Consider the following 17,982-nt stretch of genomic DNA (forward strand, 5'->3'; position numbering starts at 1 on the left):
AAATTCCAGCCAAATCCACCCCTGTTTGTTACCTATCCTTACTGTTTTGTGGAAAATTACTTTGAATCCTACAGCTCTCTGCCTTCTGTTCCTTAGAATAATTTCCTCCATATGATATTCGCTGTATGTGTGAAAAACAAATTTATAACCCAAAAGCATATATTTCCAATGGTCTCAAAGAACAGTGATTCAAACAGTGATTCAAATTTTCAGTAGCAGTAATACAACAGAGATTGGGGAAAAATATAAAAGAAAAAAAGAAAAAAGAAAAAAAAAAAAAAGAGAAAACTCTAGAAATTGGAAGACTAACTGCAAACAATCCTTCATATGTGAAGCATGCAAAAAACTATTAGTGATGGAGACAAGTCTGCCATCCATTTAGACAGCTTAAATTACAAAGCTTGCCAAAATAATTAAAAGGAGTCCTACAATTTTTTCAACCCAAGTGGAAACCTCTCATTTAATGAGTTAAACAAATGACAAATGTCTTGATGAATGTGAATTTTAAATCCCTAGGCACAACAACCTATTAAGACTCTTGCCCACACACAGTCTCACACATGCACCATTACAGTCTACTCCTTGCGCAAAGCAGGGACCTCTTCTTGTTCCTGGCTATCAAATTCTAAGTACAGCACTCTTGTCACCATGGTAATTGATGGACCACCAAAATTTCAAATCGAAAACAAACCACAAACTCCTACTTGCCTCATTATGGACTGAGAAAGATAATTTTTCTTGCTACTTTATGATGGTATTCTGAGAAAGCTAATGTGAAACATAGCCACTGCCATGTCAAAGTGGTAAAGAAATTCAAGACAACTGAGATCACTCATCCCTGGCAGCAAGCATTGAAACAGGTGACAATGGAGATAAAATTACATCTGGGAACACTGTAGCTAGGGCTGTGACACCAAGAGCTTCCAGGAATATTTTTGTCTACGTTTTGGGACCTGAACCAAGAGCACAAAAGGATCAGGAGGCAGCCCTGACTGATGTGGCTGTAACATGGGTTACTTGTTAGAGGTTTGCTATCCACAGGCTCTCATCCTTTGGCTCTTTACAGTTGCAGGCAGTATCTTTCTCACTGGAGGCAATCCAACATACGTGCCAGAAGTGCAGCTGGCAGCTGAGAAGGAAACATAAGGTGTAGTTGCCATACATGTGCTGCACCAAAAGGCTTTTTCTCTAAGGAGTCAACACTTATGCAAAATGAGATAAAAGATTATACAACACTCATGACAGCTCCAAAGGCAGCAATGCAGCTGCCACTTGCAGGTCTCTGCTTCTCTTCATGGGGAGGGATCAGACCTTTAAATCAGTTCACTCCTGAGGGGGGCTCAGCAGCACAGCAGGGTTCACTGTATTAATAAGTGTGTACACATTTCTCTACTGTCCAAAGCTAAGAGAGATTCACCGGGTAACCTGCTCGGCCAAGATATAGCCATATCCCAGGCTGAAGACCAGCAATGATGCCTGAATGTAGCAAATAGAGTAAAGCTCTTATCAACAGCCCTAAATCCATTTATATTCCCTCTTGTCCATGACTTATGTTGGTTTCAGTGGGTGGCAATTCTACTTCTCTGACAGTATTTTATAATAAGAGATCTATCTTAAGTAAAGAGGAAAATACATTCTGATTCCAACGGTGCACTCACATTGGAAACAGACCCCCAGCTGAAGACATTCTTGCAGATGTATTTTATTGGTTTGATAGAGCATTAGCAGTAAAAAAAATAAATACGTGGAATTTATCAATTAAGTGACATCAGCCTAAGACAAATCTTTAGCACCTCCTGACTTAGCCTGCAGCTGTAGCCTCCATCTGCAGTGCTGCTGGATGCACTCTGCTACCTATGCACTAGCTCTTTTCAAGCAGTTTTCATTGTTGTGAATGTAAATAATTTTATTCTCAATTCTTACTCACAAAGGTATTTAAGTGAGCAAGAGAAAAATATACAACATGCCAGGATGTACCTGCTTTACATTTCTATTTTTATGGCTTTTCCTTGTAATGCCAAAGTGCCATGTGTTCATTTGGTTTGACCCAATTAAGGAATACATGAAAACCTACTTCTCTAAAGTTCACTGATGCCAGCCACTGCTGCTGCTGCAAATGACAAACACAAGGAGTTATGGGATTACTGCTGTACTCTGAAATGTAATCAAAGGCTGAAATGTGAAAACATACACTGAAAAATGCAGCTGTCCTTCAAAGAGAGCTTTCTTCTCTCTTTCCTAGCTCCTTTCCACCACTTCTTGCTAGTAGGCTGGCAAGTGGAAAAAACATTGATGTCACTTGAATGTTTTTTTCTGCAGAGTTCACAGGGTCCATGAGGCTACTGCCCAAAGAGCAAACACATCTGCGTTTACTTGCAGTTGTAAAACTGAAGCCTCCAAATGGCAAACTGTTTACTTTCACAAACAACAACAAAAAAGTCTCCTCTAGGTGTCCTGTCCTGTGCCAGCCCATGCAAATCTCCATAGTCCTCATTAATTTACCTCCATCCCTTTACTGTTAAGCTCCAAGGACTGTACCAGATGTGAACATGGCTGGTGATGTGACACACAAAGACTCACCACAGATCAATGCTGAACAGTACTAAATAAAAAGGAAGCTAGCTTGAAATAAAACAGCTGCAAGACAGCCGGTCTAAAAAGCAGCAACATATGCTTTGGCCTTAGCTATGCTTGTGCTGGGAGCAAACCTAAGTGTCCTCTCTTAAGAGATAGTGAAATTTTCCTGCTTTTTGAGCAGAGTGGTAGTGAAGGGAGAATGTGACTGGGGTACTGCAACTTGTACCTCACCTCTCAGTTTAGCCAGTGTAATGAATACAACCAAAAGATTAGGAGTATCCCAGAGCCTGGGATGCCAGAGCAGTGTGCCAGAGCTGTGACATGCCACAGAGTACTGCATCATCTACCTGTGCTGCAGCTGTAAGCAAGGGGTAACTAGTGTTTCACACAGATTACACCCACAACAGTAAAAACGTTATCCCCAAAGAAATAAGAGAGACACATTGCATCATTGCAGCAGAAACGTTATTAAGCAGTGCAGTTTGCTGTTCCTTGCCTTTAAAACACTTAATGGTAAACTGATTCAGTAAAACTAGGGCTCCTATCATCTGCTTCATTTGAAATTCTTTGTAGGAGGCATGAATCATGCAAGATATGACAACCACCATAGCTGGAGGAGTAGCTCTTGGCTTTCCAGCACTGAAAGTAATTATAAGAATATTGGCAAAGGCTACAAGCAGGCTTTTGGGACTATCTAAACTTGAAATGGGATTAGTGCCTGGCTGGTCTGTTCTCTCCTTTGTGTACATGTGGATTCATCACTTCAGAGACCATCCCCATTACCCGGCTGCTCCTGTTATTGATGTCAGAGTGGAAGCCAATCAAGAATACCTCAAAACCCTCCACAAATCAGTGGGGATCTCCCAGGGGATAAAACAGCATTATTGGTACAAAGCACCAGGGATGTGCTTTCTGTTCCCCAAAGGGCACAGGCAAAGCAGATTGCAGATAAGGCAAGCACTAAGCCAGCTTAGGACTGCTCCATAGACTGCTTTGTGAGTTTTGATTCAATGAAGGTGAACCGGATGCTATCTTTTGGCTAGCAGCAATGCTGTGGCCAACAGATGCCAGTATGCCTTGTGTGTGTGACCTGAGATCCCCCTGCTTCCCAAAGAGTCCTCAGGCACTCCTGCTGGCTGTTTTTTCTTCCACTGGTCCTGTGACTTGCTTATCAGCTGCCTTTCCAAGCAGCTCTAGAGACTGCTGACATGAGCCACTGCTCCTAGACAGCAGGAAGAGCAACCAAGCCAAAGCCTTCAGGGAGGCTCAGCACCCACAGCTGCCACATCTATGGGGTTCCAAGGATCCTGCCAGCAACCCATCAGGTCTTGTGATCCATGCAAAAGGATCTTGCAGGGGGAACGGAGAGAGACATTTTATTAAAATTATGTATTGCTGGAAATTGAGGAGAAAATCCTGGTTAGATTTTTTTCATTATTTATTTAATTTTGTTAAAGTATTAATGTCCAGGGCATTTTACTTTTGAGAAAAGTTTGGTCCCACTATACTTTTATAACTTTACCTTGTAATGTCACAGTACCAAGCATTTATTTGGTTTGATCTAATTAAAAAAATATATGAAAGCTGACTGGTGTCATTTTAATTTGAGGTAGTTAAAAAAAAATTGCAAATAGAGATTCTTGTTTATCTGAAAATATTTAAATCTTATATTGCATGTTGCCACCAAAGCAAAAACTATGATCTGTGAACAGTATTTTCCTTTTTCTCCATCTTTATTTCTTTTTGTACTGGCATTCCAAGTCGTAAATGTACAATATTATGCTCCTGTCTTCAGCTGATAATGAACAATCTAGTAGATAGATATATAGCTTTCACTTTGCTTCTAGTATCCATGTCATATATTGAAAGGACATTACAGGGTTCCAGAATTGTGAGTTTGATATATGTAAATGTTTTTAAAGTTTTACTGACAATGAAAATTCATTCTGCGAGCTATACATCACTAGACTGATGTCAGAGAACATGATATTAACTTTCAGTCATTTTGGCATGCTGTTCTCCTAGTGATGTAGGAAAGAACTTGATAAGCAGTCAAGCAACTTCTAATTTAATTTGCAGCAGGTCCTTTGACAAAACAGCAAACTGAGCATATCCCAGTTAGAAATAGCAAATGAAAGTTCATTTCCCAGTTATTCTGGTGGCATACAGGAATATCATATAAGAGGTTTCCTGATTCTGCTCTGGAATATATGTATCAATGTACTTCAACAGAAAGAAAAAAAAAATTCAAAATCGTATATTCATGATCTACTCTAAGATTCATTACAAATGCAAGTCTTAACTTATTAACCTTTATATCACAGCATATCTTGGTATCTTGGTGTTCTCCAGAATAATCCTGTCAGCTGTGCAAATTTGAATGACATTATTTTCAAATGGCACTTATATCAAAATTTGCTAATTTCATCATCAAAAATAAAAGTCAGTAATTTCAGTCAGTCTTTGCTTTGTTCAAAATCACACTGACCAACTCTACGGCAAGGCTTTGTCTAGTGCTGATTATAACTTTGTGCAAAAAGAATCATACAATAGTAATCAGTCTCAGACTTTTCTGCTCCCCTAAACCTCTCCTGAAGAGCGTTAGGCAATTACCCTGCTATCACACTTGCTTTGTCTAACAGTAAAGCACAGCTTTCACTGGGAAAAAAATGACAAAAAAATCACTGCCTGGACCAGACTCACAACTCTTGACAAATGGCCATGCAGCTTGAATTGCTGTAACCCAGAAGTGGAGCTGCTCTTGCCTGCTCATACAGCACTGCAGACAATAGTGCACACCATTCCACAGCTTGGGGTGCAGCTGTTGGGATAAGAGACTTCCTCTCCCCTCCTCAAGCCTCATCAATGTCCTGGGAAGAGCTTTAGACACTGAGATGTACAATGAAAAAAGACCAGTTTCACAGCAGGATTTACACTTACAGAATCCTAACTTGGACAATCAGCAACAACACAGATTTCAAGGAAGAGAAATGCCAGATGCTGCACCTGGGTGGAGTAACATCAGACATGTGTAGAGGATGGGAGATGAGGGGCTGGAGAGCAGATCGGCAGAAAAGGCTCTAGGGATGCTGGTGACAGCAGGCTCGACATGAGCCAGCAGTGTGCCCTAGCAGCCAAAAGAGGAAACTGCATTTTGGGGTGTATCAAACACAGCATAGCCAGCCAGTCAAAGCAGTTAATTCTCACACTATACTTAGTATAGTGTATTTACTAGTATAGTATACTTATACATTGAATATTGTCTGCAGTGCTGGGCTCCACAAAATAAAAAGGGTGTTAAGGTCCTTGATTGTGTCCAGAGGAGGGCAACAAAGCTGGTAAAAGGGCTAGAAGGCCTGTCTTACCTACATGGTGAGGCTGAGGACTCCTGGGTTGTCTAGTCTGGAGGAAAGGAGATTGAGAGGTTACCTCATGCTCTCTGCAGCTTCCTGAGGAGGTGAAGATATGGAAGTGCCAGTCACTTCCCTCTGGTAACCAAGAACAAGACACGTGGGAATAGCAAAAAGCTTAGGGGTCAGACTGGACATTAAGAAATATTTCTTTACTGTGAGGGTAGTTAGATACTGGATCAGGCTTCCTAAAGAGATGGTTGATGCCCCCTGCCTCCCAGTGTTTCAGAAGCATTTGGACAATGCCCTCAATAATATGTTTTAACTTTTGGTTAGCCTTGAGGTGGTCAGGCTCTTGGATTTGATGATATTTGTGTGTCCCATCCAACTGAACTACTTCTGTTCTATTCTATTCTATTCTGTTCTGTTCTGTTCTGTTCCGTTCTGTTCCGTTCTGTTCCGTTCTGTTCTGTTCCACTCTATTCTAAAAATAAAAGCAGCTTTAGGACAGGAGTTATCCGTAGTTTAAAATCACTGTTTGGAAAACCAGACCCAATGCAAAACAGTCTGAGTTTCAGTGAGATCTTTAGCAAAAAAATCAGTAAATTGGAGCAAGGACATAAACCTATTAGCGGTGTAGATTCACACTCACTTGGATTTTAGGCTGTAAATGTCACAAAGCTCATGCAGTCATTAGTCATCCCTATGCACAGTATATACATACAGACAGACAGAAATGAATGTGGTTGCCAGCTTAAAGCAAAGAGCTCTTGTGAACACCTATCTTGAACATTAGCATGGATACAAGTATCATTAATAATATGGGATAGCAGCGTAAATTGGACCCAATATATATAGGAACCTTTCAAACCTATTTTTGTACAGCTGGGCTAGAACCTCTACTGACATTTATATAAATTCAATTATTATTTTTTAAATCTTGGTGGCTTTACTCTGTACTTGAGGACTCCAGATAAACAGCAACTGAATGTTGAGATGCTTTAAGAAAAGCAATTGAGTTAAGATTACCAGCCCCAGGCTGAAGAATGAAAAGGGTTGGAGCACCAGACAAGCATTCAGAAGTTAACTCACTGCCTGCATACACAGCTCCACTGGGCACAGAATTTGCCCACCAGTCCTGTGACTGCTGATCCGAACTGAACCATCCCCCTATGGTCTACTGCAGAAATTGTACTTTGTCGTTGCTTTTGCAAGCTCTTAGCTAAAAGTGAGATAAAAGCTCACACCAGACATCTTCACATTCCAGTTTATCTTCACAGCCAAAGCTGCACTGTTAGCTACTCCCTCTATCTGCCATGTCACATCCTCTTCCACAGCCCTTGCATATTAGCTGCCCTTTAAGTGACTAAAATACATCTCCATCTGGAAAGAACATATCCTTCTTTGTGTTCATTCAAGGAGGATTAATAAACTGCCTGAGTCATTAGCATTTTTCACATGGTCTGGTCTTAATTTTTTCAATACTCCAGTTTAGACAATATCCACTTGGAGGAGTTCTTTGCTCAGCAGTGGGAAAGAAAATAACTTGACTCCCTAATGAAAACCTCAAAAACATCCCAAGTACTAAAGGGTAATGAGACATGGCCTTGATGGATTGCCTAATAACCTTTATCTAGATACTAATGAATGTAATAAATTGTGGGATTTACATGTAGCCCCTACTCAGAGACCATCTTTTAAAGCACCTTCTTGGAGAACAGTAAGTTGTGATGTGACTTCGAGTTTCAGTTTCACCAGCAAAAAAAAGCTTTTTTAATGTGTAGACTGGAACTGATAATCAATCAGCTGAGATGTTACAGTGAAGCAGTCTAGGGGAATAAATTTGCATTAAATAAGATTTGAGTATTATTGGGAGAAAACACATATTTAAAAGTTTGGGCATACTTTGGAAGTCACAAAAGCCAGCAAGAATGCCCTGTGATTTTATCATTACAATTATTTATTATAATATTTGGTAATTTATTAGTATCTTAAAATCAAGTCCCAGGCAGAAAATCTTCCTAGCATGTCAGAAGTAAGCGTAACATTTGCAACAAACAACAAACACACACATACACACAGAAGAAAAAAAAAAAAAAACACCTCAATCAACTTGGAATAGTAAATCTGAGCTCCACAAGTTACAATTTCTTCAGTCCATGTTTCCAAAGGTATTTACATTACTTACATGCCAGCTTCCATGTAAATCAAAGTTCTGACTATGAGACCTTAAATCTGAAGTGCTTCTGATCTCACTCAGGCTTCCCAGATTTGGAAAGTAGGACTTTCAGGCTCATTGATCTTTGGTTGCCATTTAAACTCTTACCCTAATACTTTTGTTGTAGAAGAAAAATTGTCAGGGGGTCTGGGATAAGAGCAGGGTAAGCTATACTGAAACTTCTAGTTGGATTGTCAGTGCCCATATTTAAGGGGAGAAACTGAGTTTTTACAGTTTTTTGTGTTATTTGACATCTCCGTGGCTATTTTGTTCCTACACTTCTATACTTCTATATACACTTCTATAATTTGTGGCCAGCCTAAAGATGCTTTTGTAGCTAAAGAGGACTTCTACACAAGGTGTGATGTATGCATTTCTCCAGTCCAGGTAAAACAGCCCAGTCCCAGTGTCAAACTGCAGATGATCACCACGCACATGCCAGGAAAGTGCAATGTATTCTCCCCTTGCTCAGGGACACCAGCCATTTCAGAGGAGTACCTGGAAGCTTCCTAAAGTGATGGACTTGGATCCAACCTCATTAAGAAAGCCAGTGGGCAGGATGAATCCAGGGACAAAACTGGGTCCGAAATGCCTGGGGGTACTCTGATGGTGGCAAAGCAGTTCATGAGACAGTACAACCCACAGCTCTTGACATGATATGCTAAGAGTGAGCGTAAACCCGTGATTGCTGTGGAAAGATTCATGGTATTTGTGGAACAGCTTTAACATCAATGACTTCCAAATGATACCAGATATCACTTTCAGGATGCTCACTGTAAAAACAATTTTCCCGTACTCTACAAACCTGAAACAAATCCTAAACAGCTCCCAGGAAACTGAAACATCTAAGATGAAGACAAGAACAGTGACATCTATAAGCCTATTTACTGCAGCACTTATGAATCATGAGGGCCTAATGCTCATTTTGATAGGGTGAATATTAATGGCCTCATTTCTTTTTATGTTAGTACTGGTTGCCACCCAAAATCAATGTCAATACAAATGAGAAATGAACAAGAGAAATTTACCCATCAATGGGCAAATAATCAATGCCCATGATTATTAATATTAATAGACGCAGGAAGAAAAAGAGCTTTACTTTTACAAGGAAAATTGATCTTCCTGCAGAATTTACTAATCTGTATTATAGATCATCAGGTTTTTATTTTATAGAGAGAACATTTAACAAATCTTACCACGTGATGCTCTCTGCTTGACCGCCCAGTGTTGGGAAGAACAGTTTCAGGTGCTTCGTGGGGTGCCAACAAACAATGCTGGCTCCAGACTGCAGAGGAAACAGCAACTGCTCTGTAGCAATGATTTATGAACCAAGTGGAGTCATGCAGTCTCACCAGAAAGCATCTCTCAATGTGCAATTCTGACGGTCTTTTAAAAAAGACTGCTGCTTGCACCATTTTTCCTGGTCACTAGAGAAGTTAACCTATGACTAATTCTGGGTTTGAATGCTGCCACTGCATGAAATGCTGCATGAAAATAACAGATGTGCCTCCAAGACAGGTCTCACCAGTGCAGCTGGGACAGGCAATATGTGAGAAAACCCAAAGCTAGTTTGTATCAGCAGAGTTACAAAAGAGACCTTGCTTAGGAAAGAAAAGCTCATCCATCACTTCTTTTAGCAAGCTGCACACAAAGGCCCAATTTCTCCAATTTCCTTTCTCTTTTGAAACCCCTGAATAGCAAATAATCTTTGCAAGCTATGAAAATGTTTCCAAGAAGGAATCTCAGATATTGGTCCTAGTGAATAGCATTATTAATATTACTTCTAAAAATCCCATATAAACAGCTATTTCCATAACTGGCAACCTCAAGTTTTTTACTGGTCTATTCTCTGGAGGCATGCATAATATACAAATTAAACAAATATACAAATTATAAACACTTGTTTACAGGTAAAAATAGAGCTAAGTTTCAAGTAATATTTGAGATGCAAATCCTGTCTTCTCAGGACTACATCATTCCAAACCACAAAATGATCTTGTTTATATTTTCCTCAGTATACAACATAGGGAGAAATAAGAAACACAGTGTAAACACAAATGTGCCACACGCTACAACTTCAATTATATTATAACTTTGTTAAGCAATAGAACATTAAAATAGTTACACTAACTACTAGAATATGCCATAACTAGATCACCACACAATGCTACCAGATTACATACCATCTCCTTCATCTTCACTCACCCTGTTTATGTTGCTATAGTCAAACTATATTCCACAATATCACCTTCCAATCTGAGGACTTTGCCTTTCTTTTATTTTCTATTAGCTCACTGGCTAGGAAATAAAAATGATAATAAAAATATACAAAGATATCATATTAAAAAATTAGATGTCCTATCAATTTTTAGTAAAGGGCATGGTAAACTTATTTTTATGCCATTGCTAAGTATCAGCATAAACAGGACATCTAAACTTCTCTGCATTCCTATTAAGTAATGATCTATGTAAATGAAAGGAATTAAGGAAGCTATCCTGGTTTGTGTATTAAACTGAGATTCAGTCTTCTTGCCTCATCGTATCTAAAATGATTGATTTAACCTTAACAGCAACCATTAACCATTAGGAAAGTGTTACTTCAACAATGGAGTTGCACACGGGTGCCAACTGCTCGGTGGCAGTATGTGCCTTGTGCAGATAACAGGTTCAGAGCTAGATTCATCAAAAGGAGACCCAGGAAGTTGTCTTGAAAGGGAGAGAGAAAATGAATTCAAGGAATCATGTAAGTGGCAGCCTACATCTTGAGGCAACAGTTCTACGTACTATAATTATGAACATGCTACATGTGGAGTTTCATCAGCAGGTGCAGAAGATGAGAAAAGAGCTCAGAAAGAGCTCATTGGTGGGCTCTCCACCTGGCAGGTCCAACTCAAGGCCCAGGAACTATTCTGAACCAGGCTGGGACAGCCCCATTGCAGGACTGTGGGTAAGGCACCACTGGGGGAAGGAAGGAAATACAGGACTGCAGGTAACACTTTATAAGGGTCACCATGTTACCACAAAACTGTTCTTGAACCTCCCAAATTAATTTAGAGAATTCATGTCACACGATATTTGTGAAAAATGTGGTACTAGGCCAGCTAACACTGTTCACCTCTTCCTTCCTCTCTTTGAGGGACAGGGGCAAGCAGAAGGTCTCTGCCACCCATCTTACAGCACAGATTCCTTCATCATCCAGGCTGGGAGTCCTACGAGGATCACAGAATCACAGAATCATCTAGGTTGTAGGAGACCTCCAAGATCACCTAGTCCAACCTCAGACCTAACACTAACAAGTCCTCCATTAAACCATATCACTAAGCTCTACATCTAAATGTCTTTAAAAGACCTCCAGGGATGATGACTCAACAGTTGAGCAGCCCATTCCAATGACTAACTAAGCTTTCCGTAAAGAGATTCTTCTTAATATCGAACCTAAAACACCCCTGGCGCAACTTTAGCCCATTTCCCCTCGTCCTGTCACTAGGCACATGGGAGAATAGACCAACCCCCACCCCATTATAGCCTCCTTTAAGGTACCTATAGAGAGCGATAAGGTCGCCCCTAAACCTTCTCTTCTCCAGGCTCAACAAGCCCAGCTCCCTCAGCCGCTCCTCATAAGATTTGTTCTCCAGATCCCTCACCAGCTTCGTTGCCCTTCTCTGGACTCGCTCGAGCACCTCGATGTCCTTCTTGTAGCAAGGGGCCCAAAACTGAACACAGAACTCGATGTGCGGCCTCACCAGAACCGAGTACAGGCAATCACTTCCCTAGCCCTGCTGGCCACACTGTTTCTGATACAAGCCAGAATGCCATTGGCCTTCTTGGCCACCTGAGCACACTGCTGGCTCATATTCAGCCAGCATTCAACCAATACTCCCAGTTCCTTCTCTGCCTGGCAGCTTTCCAACCACTCGTCTCCCAGCCTGTAGCACTGCTTGGGGTTGTTGTGCCCTAGGTGCAGGACCTGGCACTTGGCCTTGTTGGACTTCATACAGTTGGCCTCAGCCCATCGGTGCAGCCTATCCAGATCCTCCTGCAGAGCCTTCCTACCCTCGAGCAGATCGACACACGCACCTAACTTGGTGTTGTCTACAAACTTACTGAGGGTGCACTCGATCCCCTCATCCAGATCATCAATAAAGATATTAAAGAGGACCGGCCCCAGCACTGAGCCCTGGGGAACACCACTAGTGACCGGCCTCCAACTGGACTTGGCTCCATTTACCACGACTCTTTGGGCCGGACTATCCAGCCAGTTTCTAACCCAATGAAGCGTGCGCCAATCCAAGCCAAGAGCAGCCAGTTTCTTGAGGAGAATGCTGTGGGAAACAGTGTCAAAAGCATTATTGAAGTCAAGGTAGACCACATCCACAGCCCTTCCCTTGTCCACCCAGCATGTCACTTTGTCATAGAAGGAGATTAGGTTCGTCAAGCAGGACCTGCCTTTCATAAACCCATGCTGACTGGGCCTGATCACATGCTTGCCCTGCAAGTGCCGCGTGATGACACTCAAAATAATTTGCTCCATGAGCTTCCCTGGCACTGAGGCCAAACTGACAGGCCTATAGTTCCCCGGGTCAACCTTCTGGCCCTTCTTGTCGATGGGTGTCACATTTGCTAGCCACCAGTCAGCTGGGACCTCCCCTGATAGCCAGGACTGCTGATAAATGATGGAAAGTGGCTTGGCCAGCTCCTCTGCCAATTCTCGCAGTTCCCTCAGGTGGATCCCATCCGGCCCCATTGACTTGTGCACATCTAAGTGCTGTAGCAGGTCGCCAACCATTTCCTCATGGATTGTGAGGGCCACATCCTGCTCCCCATTCTCTTCCACCAGCTCAGGGTACTGGGTATTCAGAGAACAACTAGTCTTGCTGCTAAAGACTGAGGCAAAGAAGGCATTAAGCACCTCAGCCTTTTCCTCATCTTTTGTAACTAGGTTTCCCCCACATTCAGTAAAGCATGAAGATTCTCCTTAGTCCTCCTTTTCCTGTTAATGTATTTATAAAAACATTTTTTGTTTTCCTTAATGACAGTAGCCAGATTGAGCTCCAGATGAGCTTTGGCCTTTCTGATTTTGTCCCTACACATCCTTACAACATCCTTATAATCCTTCTGAGTGGCCTGCCCTCTTTTCCATAGATCATAAACCCTCTTTTTTTTTTTTTCTTTTTTTTTTTTTCTAAGCTCTAGCCACAGCTTTCTCTTCAGCCAGGCCGGTCGTCAGGCACATGGGGACAGACCTCTCCTGAGCTTTTAAGGTTTCCTTCTTGAAGAGCGCCCAGCCTTCCTGGACTCCTCTGCCCTTCAGAACCTCCTCCCAAGGGACTCTACCAACCAGTGTCCTGAGCAGCACAACTCTGCCCTCCAGAAGCCCAATACAGCAGTTTTGCTGGTCCCCCTCCTGACTTCGCCAAGAATAGAGAACTCTACCATTTTGTGGTCACTGTGCCCAAGACAGCTCTTGACCACCACATCTCCCACCAGTCCTTCTCTGTTTGTGAACAGAAGGTCCAGCAGAGCATCTCCCCTGCTCCCCTGGTAGGCTCATTAACCAGCTGCATCAGGAAACTATCTTCCACACTCCCCAGAAACCTCCTAGTCTGCTTCCTCTGAGCTGTATTGCACTTCCAGGATATGTCTGGGAAGTTGAAGTCCCCCACGAGGACAAGAGCTGACGATTTCACAACTTTTGCCAGCTGCCTGTAGAATTCCTCATCCATCTCCTCATCCTGGTTTGGCAGTCTGTAACAGACCCCCACCAGGATGTCTGCCTTGTTGGCCTTCCTGCCGATCCTAACCCGTAGGGACTCAACCTTATTCCCAGACTCAGCCTCAGGTTCCACAACATCAAAACACTCTCTAATATAGAAAGCCACACCACCACCCCTTCTGTGCTTCCTGTCCCTTCTGAAGAGCCTATAGCCAGTCATTGCAGCACTCTGGTCATGGGAGTGGTCCCACCACATTTCAGTGATGGCAACCAAGTCATAGCTAGCCTGCTGCATGATGGCTTCCAGCTCCTTCTGTTTGTTGCCCATGCTGCATGCGTAAGTGTAGATGCACTCAACTGGGCCATTGCCTGCTCCCCCAGCTCTGACATTGTTCCTCCTGGCACACCTCTAACGAACCTTATTCCCTCTCCATCCCCATCCCCCGTCCCCCTTCTAACATTCACTCACAGAACCCCCCAGCCCAAAACTAACCTGTGGGTTCTCACAGTAAGATAGGTATTTGGAGGCTCAAGTGTCACTGAGATAGCACGGCAATATTATCACATCACTGCTGGGGCCAATTGTGTCACACAAACAGCAAACAACACAGAATGAATCCCCACTGCAGCTTCATGGATGATAATTTAGAAGCTACTCACACACTGAGTTATAATTACAAATGGCATTCACTGAATACATTCAAATTAATGAATGTGTTCATGAGTGCTTAAAGCTCTTTTTCAGATCATTCACACAGAGAAAGGGCTTCAGAAGCGCCACCAGAACTTTTGGGAAATAGACTTGTACCATGAGTGCATTTCATAGTTTAAATTCTCATTGTTGCTTTGCTAAATTGAGAAGGGAATTTTCTCACTCAGATTTATATTATACGCTAGGTCAGATTATCAGAGAGCCTAAATGAAGAGTGTGCTGTTGAAATGAATGGAAGAACACTGTGTTAGGTAAGTTTACCTTCTGGATCACTAGTGTGGTGACACTCTTAAGACAAAGCCTCAGATACAGGGGAAAAGGGTTTGCAACAACCTCCCTCCACAAAACCTGGTTTAAGCAGCAGCAACTGTCTGTTTGGGGAAATTAGGTTCCATTCTGTTCTAATACTTTGAGATTCTGCAGCTGAAAATGAGTTGGGACAAAACTGTTTTCCAATGTAATGTCCAAATAGTATTGGTGGAGCAGATTTTGATATTGCAGCCATCTTAGATTCTTGTTGGGGTAGAAATTTTAATTCATAAGGGATTCAAAGGTATACAACCTTTGGCACTACCAGGCATTTCATCCTGTTGTGTGCCTGGGAGGCTATGTACCATTCTGAGATATACACTTACTCATAGAAATCCAGCATAATTTCTGGAATTGATTATGGTGAAGTATTGCACTGAGAACTAAATCAGAAAAGCTAAAGTAGCTGTAGCTGGTGCCAAGACAGAAAATGAAATCTCCCTCATCCTCGCATTTCTTTCTCTCCTCCTGCTACCCACAGGAAAGCAAGAACAATCAGAGGTCTTAGCATTTTCAAAGCCCTTCCAGGTATATCTAAAGGCCAACTCTGCTTCAAATCATGAAGCAGAAGTATGCAGGATTAGAAAGGACCATCTAGGTTATGAATTTCAGTTCCTCGCTCTTGCAAGAAATCTTGTCACCATAACACTCTCCCTTACATGATTTCAACAGCCAGGCCCACGTATGGAGGAGCTGGAGACAAGTCTGCACAGATGGCTGTGCAATATTCTTCCACAGAAACCAAATGCAACCAAAAATCTTCCTGCCCACAAAACTGTGTCAATGCTGACAGAAAGGCAATGCATACAGCTCACCTGAAAAAAAGAAAGTCACCTCTCAGACAATAGAATATATAACTATGCTAATGTAGAAGATGCTAAGATAATCAAAAAATGAGATCAGTGGAAGTAAATTAGCATTATGGAAACTGAAAGATACATGATTTTCTGATACAGACTTAAACAAGAAGAAAACTGTAACTGTTCACACCCCTTCACTGCCAATCTGTCACTTCCTGATTGTTAAGGAACAATAAGAGCCATGCAAATTCATGGACCATGAGATATCAGCAAGTATATTTTACAAGAACCACATGACAGGAAATGGGATCACCTTCATTTGGAATCACAGAATCACAGAATTTCTAGGTTGGAAGAGACCTCAAGATCATCGAGTCCAACCTCTGACCTAACACTAACAGTCCCCACTAAACCATATCCCTAAGCTCTACATCTAAACGTCTTTTAAAGACTTCCAGGGATGGTGACTCCACCACCTCCATGGGCAGCCTGTTCCAGTGTCTAACAACCCTTTCAGTAAAGAAGTTCTTCCTAACATCTAACCTAAAACTCCCCTGGCGCAACTTAAGCCCATTCCCCCTTCTCCTGTCACCAGGCACATGGGAGAACAGGCCAACCCCCACCTCACTACAGCCTCCTTTAAGGTATCTGTAGAGAGCAATAAGGTCGCCCCTGAGCCTCCTCTTCTCCAGGCTGAACAAGCCCAGCTCCTTCAGCTGCTCCTCATAGGACTTGTTCTCCAGGCCCCTCACCAGCTTCGTCGCCCTTCTCTGGACCCGCTCAAGCACCTTGATGTCCTTCTTGTAGCGAGGGGCCCAAAACTGAACACAGTACTCGAGGTGCGGCCTCACCAGTGCCAAGTACATGGGGACGATCACCTCTCTAGTGACTTCTTCACTCCCAACACAGAAAATTCTCATACATAAATTCCCATGAATTTTACAGATCAATTTCTAATTGTTGATATTTCATGCTAGCCTGCACAGTGCTCTTGAAAGTTTAACAGATCATAGAGACTTTCCACAGGCAAAGCAGTTGCTGCTGGACCCACAAATACAGAAGCTTTAATTTTAAACCATAAGTTTGTCTCTTTAACTTAAACATCCCCTTTAGAGCAAAATAAAAGGGCTGTACAATATAGCTGACCTAGTTTTATTAAACTTCAGTGGGACATCTAGCCAGCCTGACTAGCTGATTTGACATTGGTTTGAACATAAAAGTATGTGGATGTATTGTATCTGGATCTAAAGGTGACTGTTTATTGTCACTGCCACAGAGATGAGAATGGACTGCCAGGGGGAGAATACATTATCTTGTAAACAATGTAATGACAAAAGCATTGCTGAAAAACATAGTGGACCATTTAGGTTACATTTAGGATGTTTGGTGAACCTACTGTTGAGTAAAATGGGCAAATTAGCAAAACAAAATTAAAAATGAAACACTGTGTCATCACGTGTTCAATTTTGGCATCTAAAACTGATATAGCCAGTACTTCTGAATGAGTCAGAACCCTTCTTCTCCAGGTTTCACAGGAATTGCAAGCAGATCCAATGCCATCTCAGATGCCTACAAAGGTCTGACATGAAATTCCTGATGCAAATAGAAGTATATTCTAAAACTGGCCTAACTTTACATTACAAGGAAACCCATGAGAACTGCAGCACAAATTAGTGACAGGAAATGCAAATAGGGAAAAAAAATATAAAATCCATTTATCACCACTTCTAAAAATATTCATTAAAGAGAAGAGACAGTGAGTATTTTCACTTTCTTTCATTATTTTTTGAAGCTATTAACCCATCCCAGGCCAGAAGACAACAATCAAGACCTCAAAAAAAGTACAAAGAGTACAAGATCATCTAGCACTATTATGCAGACACTTCTGCATTTATCAGATGATAATACAGTTCCACCAAACTGGAACTTCTCCCCAGGAGAGGCAAAGCAAGGACAGCAGCACAATAGGGTGGCGGTAGCCTTCCCACTGCTCTGCCACATGACACAGAGCAGGCACCAAGGGAGAAATGCTAACAAGGTGAGGTATCTTTGTCTCCTTCAGAAATCTGCTCTTGAGATTGAACTGAAATGTTTCTCAGGCCTGAAGAATTTGAAATATTAGAGAATGGTTTGCATATATCCACAAGTAATCACTGACCTGTAGGGCAGAACATCAGATCCTTTTAGAGTGTAATTTAAAAATAGGTTTAACTGAAGAGAGAGGTATTACTGGGAAAAACAAGAGGGGAAAAAAAAGAGAGAGAATCCAGATGGATAAGTGAATTTTGACTGTAAAGCACTTC

The 17,982-nt window shown here is 41.9% G+C and overlaps 1 long non-coding RNA gene across 1 annotated transcript in view; it reads right to left on the reverse strand.

Moving 5' to 3' along the window:
• The window catches only part of LOC106017884 (uncharacterized), a 466,435-nt gene that overhangs the window by 205,029 nt on the left and 243,424 nt on the right, over positions 1-17,982 (reverse strand). The gene's annotated exons all lie outside the window — the stretch shown is intronic.

This window comes from Anas platyrhynchos, chromosome 10 (genome assembly GCF_047663525.1).
Source record: "Anas platyrhynchos isolate ZD024472 breed Pekin duck chromosome 10, IASCAAS_PekinDuck_T2T, whole genome shotgun sequence".
NCBI classification, from domain to species: domain Eukaryota; kingdom Metazoa; phylum Chordata; class Aves; order Anseriformes; family Anatidae; genus Anas; species Anas platyrhynchos.